The 7,556-nt window shown below is 45.2% G+C and overlaps 1 non-coding gene across 1 annotated transcript; it reads right to left on the bottom strand.

Annotated features, from left to right (window-relative positions):
• Positions 1–6,971: 6,971 nt before the first annotated feature.
• LOC147673313 (U6 spliceosomal RNA) lies at positions 6,972–7,080 on the bottom strand. Its single transcript, XR_015303127.1, has one exon. It is a non-coding gene; the product is annotated as a U6 spliceosomal RNA (small nuclear RNA).
• Positions 7,081–7,556: the final 476 nt, after the last annotated feature.

Below are 7,556 nucleotides of genomic sequence, written 5' to 3'. Positions count from 1 at the left end.
GTAATTGGCCACGCTTGACCAATATTACAATTGTTTCACTCACAGGAGCACAAACGCTCACCCTGAAGGGAAAAGTTTCTATGGGTAACCGATGCATGAAGTGAAGCCACACAGCTACTCAAATTAGGGTGACCAGATGTTCCATGCAGTCCCGGTTTTCAAAGGACTGTCCCGGTGTCCTGACGATTTCCTTAATTTTAAACATATGCCCTGGTTTTTGGGACAAAGGTCAAGTTATCCTAAAATAAGAGAAAAGTATGCTCTCCTTAAGTAAATAGTTTCTTTCAGCCTGTGGATGCGTGCATGCAGCGACAGAGTGGGAATGGATGGTACGAGGTGCTCAGGGTCACGGCACAGCTAATGTTCTGTATACGTACCTTGCAAATGTGTGGCATACATGGGATGGGTAAATATTGGCACCCTCCCAGGAGCAAATGAATGAAACTCACCAGAGAGAGCAAGTTTGCTCAGAAACAGAGCAACATTTATTTTATTGGTACCAAATGCATGCATCATTGCTAATTAGCAAGGAAGAAGGCAGGTCTCCTGCCTTAGGGGCTGTCAGACTGGTTTCTAGGTGCTATATACATCTAGTAATGCCATGTCAGCAGAACTAGAACAAGGCAACAAGCCAAATATGGCTAACAGGGATGTGAAAGATCTGCACCATGCCAATTATAAACAGCTAGATATGGGTAGACCAGAAAGGCTGGTTCGGCGCTGTGTAACCAGATAAAGAAATATCATGAACTCAGGACAAGCAAAGTGATCTCTAAGGGGGATATAGAATATTGAAGCTTGTCCAGTCAAGGTCAGATAGTAAGCCCTTTGGAGCTCCAGGCCTCATGTTAGTGTGATATGTCTAAGCATGATATCTTTTGAAGTGCATACACATGAATTTATATGGATATATATATATATATATATATATATATATATATATATATATATATATATATATATATATATATATATATATATATTTGAAGCTCCGCAACTCTGCGACCGGCAACCGGCAGCAGAAAGCAACAAGACGGCACTCGCAGCAGATTTTAAACCATATACGGTTAATTTAGCGCAAAGCAAAATCGTAACAGATGCGTTTCAGCACTTGCCTTCGTCAGTGTCAGCTGGCGTCGGCAAGGCAGCAGTTGATAAGGCTGAATTCATAGAAACAGACAAAAGTTCATAATGCAAATGAAAGCGCCATCTTTGAACGATGAAATAACGCTATTTACAGTTCGAATTTCACATTTTTGAGCAATGGGTGTAGGCTGTACATTTGTAAGCGCTTAATTCATGTGTTATACAACTTATTGAGCCCTGGATGGGCAAACAATTCAACACAAAATCATAATTCAGCATAAAGGTCATTGCTCGACTAACCTTATACTCGTATTGGTATACAGTTAAAGTAACTCAATCCCCATGATTTCTTTCTTTGGTATCAATTGGGGCCTGGATGGCCATGGATACAGATACCATTATTTACAATACCACACTAAATTAGCCCTAACTAAAGGAAAGGGGTGTGGTTTGTGGGGGGTTGGGTTGACCATTCTTCTGTAGACCAAATAATATCAACAGCATTTACAATAAAAAGAAAATTCATTCACTTCAGACAGTTACGTGGTTCAGGGATGAGGGAAACTGATTAAAGGTGTGATAATAACTCCTCCCCTGCATTAAGTCCTCCTGGTGACTTTGTTTGGAGGTCGATGATATATCGAGACTCCAAGCGTCTTAGTCGCCTCTTAAGATCTCCACCCCTGATGTCTTGAGGGATGCAGTCTAAGCTGAAGAAGCTGAGTTGTGTCCTATCGCTATTGTGGTGACTTGCAAAATGCGGGCCATTGGATAATTTTCATCTTTATTCGCAATGGCTCGTTGGTGCTCTAGGATCCTCAACTTAACTGCTTTAGTAGTGCTTCCTACGTACATCCGTCCGCAGGGGCACTTCAGACAGTATACCACAAATGTGGTCGAACAAGTAATAAACTTGTTGATTTTAATTTTAGAGTCCCTATGTGGCACCTTGTAGCTCAATACCCTCTGACTATTACTGCAGGCTTTGCATTTCCCGCATGGATACGAGCCATGCATTGCCCCCAGTTCTCCTTTGGATTTGCCCTTAGGTAGGTGGCTAGTGACCAATCTATCTTTTAAGGATCTTAATCTTCTAAAGGTTATCATGGGATGTTGTTGCAGATCCTTCTCGATTACATTGTCCGATCTGAGGATCCCCCAATTCTTGGCCATGATAGCTCTCACCTTGTTAGCTGCCACTGAGTAGTTAGTGATAAGTCTAATGATACCACTCCCTCCTTTGGGGCTGTCCACCTTTTTATCCTGTAAGAGGGTGTGTCTATTGACTTTCTCTGCCTTCTTCTCAGCTTGTTGGAGGGTAGTTGTAGAGTAGCCGCAAGATTTAAAGCGTTTCACGCTTTGTTGAGCGGCCTCTGTGTAATCTCTCTCCAGAGAACTGTTGCGCTTGATCCTCAACAGTTCCCCGTAGGGGATGCTTTTAACCAGGGAGGTTGGATGGCTGCTGCGTCCGTGGAGGACAGAGTTACCCGCCGTCTCATTTCTAAAGAGGGCGGTCTGGATTTTGCCTGAGTCAACGAAAACTCTGAGATCTAGATAGTTGACCTCACTCTTGCTTAATGTACAAGTGAAGTGCAGGTTAAGATCATTCTGGTTCAGAATCTTAATGTACTCTAAAGCTGACTGTTCTGACCCCCTCCAGATAAGGAAGAGGTCGTCGATATACCTTCTCCAGCATATCACTCTTTCCACCCAAGGGGTTTTGTCGTCTGCCCAGGCCACCTGCTTCTCCCACCAGCCCACGAAGAGGTTCGCGTAGCTGGGGGCGAAGCAGGTGCCCATCGCAGTCCCCCTTATTTGCCTGTATCGTTGATTTTGGAAAATGAAAATATTGTTATTCAAACAAAACGATATAAAGTCCAAAATCATTTGACTATGTTGCAGGTAACGGGCGGGTCGCAGATTCAGAAATGTCTTAACTGCTGCAATTCCGTCATGGTGTCTGATGCTCGTGTAGAGGCTCGAGATGTCCATAGTGATCATCAGTAGATCCTCCTCCCACTCCACGTCTTGAATTTGCCTCAGAAAGTCCTTGGAGTCCTTGGTATAGGAACTCAGTTCGGTAACCCATGGTGCCAGGAATGAGTCGATAAACTTCGACATATTCTCAGTTAGCCCACCGATGGATGACACGATGGGCCTCCCTGGTGGTTGCGTGGGGTGTTTATGAATCTTCGGGAGGTGATAAAAACTCGGTAATCTTGGTTGTTTATTCTGTAGGAAAGAGTATTCCTCCCTGTTTAGTATGCCCTTTCCATACCATTGATCTACAAGGGAGTGATAGTTCCGGATACTCTCCTGGTACTCTCGTTCCGTTGTAGGCATGTAGTTGTTACAGTCTTGTAGTTGACAAAGAGCTTCCATGCAATACTGTTCACGACTCTATATATATATATATTGCAACAACATGTGTGTGTGTGTGTGTGTGTATATATATATATATATATATATATATATATATATATATATACACACACACACACACACACACACTTACCACATGTGTGTGCTTGCGTGGGTGCACACATTTACAAGGCTGCACAAAATCGGGACTGGTAAAGGCTTTAGTCCTACTTTTATGTCTGGCTTGACCTGTTTTTCTCTAATTAAAATCTGGTCACCCTAACTCAAAAAGTCTGAGAGTCTACAACAGAGTGCAGATCCCCCCTGAGTCAAGGGCCTCTGACACACCTGGTGAGTGACCTGCAGATTCATAAGCTCTCTACAGCCCAGGATAAGATGGAAAAGAACCGGTTCCACAAGAATCTCAACAATGGAAAGAATCAGTTGCCAAGCAGTGAGAAACTGGCCACTGGGCGCTTTATGGAGCGAGAGACTCCACCCATCCATGCAAGAGGCCAATCAGTGAAAAGGAGCCCACGGTGGGTGGTGTGGAGTAGAGACTTCAACTCTCTGAGGAGGAGGACACTCACTAGAAGGGTTGTTCATTAAGGAGAACCACAGAGTTTTGTATGCAGCCTGCATGAGTTCAGCCTCGGAACCCCAGTGCGCATGCGCAAGTACCAGTGGTAGTATGTGAGAGGGGCCCGATGGACACGCTTGAAGTATGTGAGAGGGGCCCGATGGACACGCTTGAAGTATGTGAGAGGGGCCCGATGGACACGCTTGAAGTATGTGAGAGGGGCCCGATGGACACGCTTGAAGTATGTGAGAGGGGCCCGATGGACACTCTTGAAGTATGTGAGAGGGGCCCGATCGACACGCTTGAAGTATGTGAGAGGGGCCCGATGGACACGCTTGAAGTATGTGAGAGGGGCCCGATGGACACGCTTGAAGTTTTGGTGCTCTGTGGAAATGTCCCGTTTTCATGCGTCTTCATACACATTCATTCCTGCAGTGTTTCTAGAAACTCAGTATTCTTGCAAACCAACGAGATCTAAGCTGGTGCTTGATATAATATATAGAGTCTAACCCTGTAAAACTCTTAGATGCCTGTCATCTGTGCTTCTGTCACTGATGTGATCCTACAGCGTTATTTCCTTGTCTGGTTGTCTGTAGAGAATGGACTCTGGACAGAGCCTAAATGCCTTGTCCAATCAGTTTCAAGCCAGATCCAGCATACATGGCTGGAAACGAGTGCATGTGAAAACAGAAACAGTTACATAAACAAAGAGAAAGACTTTGGCGGAAGCGCTACGACCTAGAAAGTAAATCACTATACAAAGATTCTCTTGCCCGGTACAAACAGATGATCTCAGAGGCGAAAAGAGCCTATTATGCCGCACAAATTGAGACCTCCAAAAACTCGTGTAAAGAGTTATTCGACATCACTAAACGCTTGTCCGGTGGCACGCACGACCTCACACCACCTCCCTCACAACAGCTTTGCGATGCCTTATCTGATTTTTTTTTTAAAAAAGGTTAACGACATCTATCAGGCTTTTTCCTCAAATACGGACTCTACCCCATTATCCTCGCCCTCCACCTTACGGGATAACACACTGACCCGCTTTGTCGATCTTACTATGGATCAGACAAGGAACATTATTTCAAGGATAAAATCAGGTTCTGCACTAGACCCGTGTCCACTTAATGTTCTTATGCCAGTTATGGACACGTTGATACCGGTCATAACCCATGTTTGCAACACTATGTTTAGCTCCGGTATTTTTCCGGCTTCTTTGAAACATACGTTGGTCAAACCTCTCTTAAAGAAAGCTAATTTGAATAAAGATGACCTGAAAAACTATCGTCCGATAGCCAGCCTTCCTTTCCTGGCTAAGGTAATAGAAAAAGCCATGAACCAGCAACTGTCGGAATTTGTGGAGCAGCACCAGTTGCTCGACAATACCCAGTTCGGATTCCGCAGATGTCATGGCACGGAAACTGCCCTCCTAAAGGCTGCGGATGACATCAGAGCCATACGAGACCAGGGGGGGACAGCACTCCTGGTATTGTTGGATCTTTCCGCGGCCTTCGACACGGTCGACCATAAGATCTTAGTCGACCGTGTCGAAAGATTGGGGGTCCAGAAAACTGCTCTGGACTTGCTCGTATCGTTTCTGGCCAATAGATCACAGGCAGTATCTCTAGGACCCTACCAATCATCTAAGGTGTCTCTGCCGTGTGGGGTCCCTCAAGGCTCATCCCTGAGTCCGACACTATTTAATATCTACGTGTCGGATCTTGCAAGTGTCATCAAAGCTTTTGGGATGAGCCTGACCTCCTACGCCGATGACACCCAATTGGTACTGGCTATCAATGGGGACGGTGAGGAAGTGGCCAATCGTTTCACGAGAGGAATGATGGCAATAGGTGACTGGATGGCCACGAATTGTCTGAAACTCAATTCAGAAAAAACTGAAGTGGTCATCTTCGGTCACCTCTCCCCGGGCTGGTCTCCTGTCTGGTGGCCTCCTTCTTTCGGTCTCCCGCCTAGTCCAGCCATAAAAGTGAGAAATCTAGGCGTCATCTTTGATGTTGGCCTCAACTTCATGGCACATGCGAATAAAACTGCGGCTTCAGCTCATATGAAATTGAGAATGATTAGGAAAATACTACCTTTCCTACCAAACACAGCCGGGAAAACACTGGTCAGCTCACTAGTCCTGTCCTCTTTGGACTATTGTAATGCTCTATTTTTAAATGCTCAAGCCCGAGTGACAAACAAGATGCAGTCAATCCAAAATGCAGCCGCACGAATGCTGGCTGGGATCCCCAAGTTCGCACCTGTCACAAACATCATTAGGGATCTCCATTGGCTCCCGATACGCAGCCGTATCAAATTCAAATCGCTGTGTATTGTTTACAAATCACTCAATAATCAAGGTCCCCACTTTCTCAAACAGAATCTTCTCCATCATGTTCCATCCCGATCTCTTCGTTCCTCTCATCAGAACTTCTTGGCTGTGCCTCGTACCAGAACAGTCACATGGGGCGACAGGCATTTCTTGGTTGCCGCGCCTAAACTTTGGAACACCCTTCCTGCACATATTCGAGCAAGTCCCTCCCTGTTCGTATTCCGCAAACAGCTAAAGACGTGGTTATTTGACCAATAGCCTGTATTTCCTCTTTACCCCAGTTGCTGATCTATGCCCTTAATTAGCGCCGAGACGCCCACGGGTATTCGCCGCGCTCTACAAATGTCAATAAATAAATAAATGAGTGTTACAAATGGGATGATTATGATGCTGTGGTTAAGGATTTAATAAGTGCTTGTGACCAGAAGACAACAAGGAAGATAGAATTTCACTCATATGTATCACACCTACATATCTTCCAGCACCTCTCATTTCCGACTAACTCATAGGTTCCACCGGATACAACATCCGATGGGTAAGGCTTGACTGGCTGGTGGTCTGAGAGCCTGTAGTCAATCCTTGTACGTATTAGTGACTAGTTTTTTTAATAATATGGACTGCGCCACAAATTTGTGTCTCATCCTTGCGCAGGGGCCATGCTAATCTTCTCTGTATCGCTCCAATTTTTTAGTATATGTGCTGCCGAAGCGAGCATGTGAATAGTTTTCTAAAAGATCGGCTGTTTCTCAGGCATCTGAATCAGTAACTCTTGTGCAGCGAGAGGGTACCAGATAATCTGACCTCCATTTTGAGCAGTATGAGAAATCCATAACACCCCGCATGGACTCCACCTCCCACTGAGGAGAGGAGATCTTCTTGACAGGCAGCTGAGTGGTTAGAAGCCAGTAGGCTGAGCCAGTCTGTCGGCTCTAATGAATGAATCCGCAAATGACCCAACACAGTCTAAACCCCTTGTATGTCCATATGGTCATGAGCCATGTGGAGGCCTGCTTAAAGGATTCAGAAATGGATGATGGCTGGAGAGAGATGAGATGTGCTGTCGTATGATGCTGTTTGGGGATTCCAAGGATGTGTATGGCACGTTCATCATTGTTTGACGACAACAGAAACCAACATGGAGGTAGAAGGTTCACCTAAAACTCAGGGTAGTTGATGGCACCCAGTGGCTTA

The sequence above is a fragment of the Lissotriton vulgaris genome, chromosome 12, assembly GCF_964263255.1.
Source record: "Lissotriton vulgaris chromosome 12, aLisVul1.2, whole genome shotgun sequence".
Classification (NCBI taxonomy): domain Eukaryota; kingdom Metazoa; phylum Chordata; class Amphibia; order Caudata; family Salamandridae; genus Lissotriton; species Lissotriton vulgaris.
Note: the sequence above shows the minus strand (reverse complement) of the source record. Positions and strands in the feature narration are given on the sequence as shown.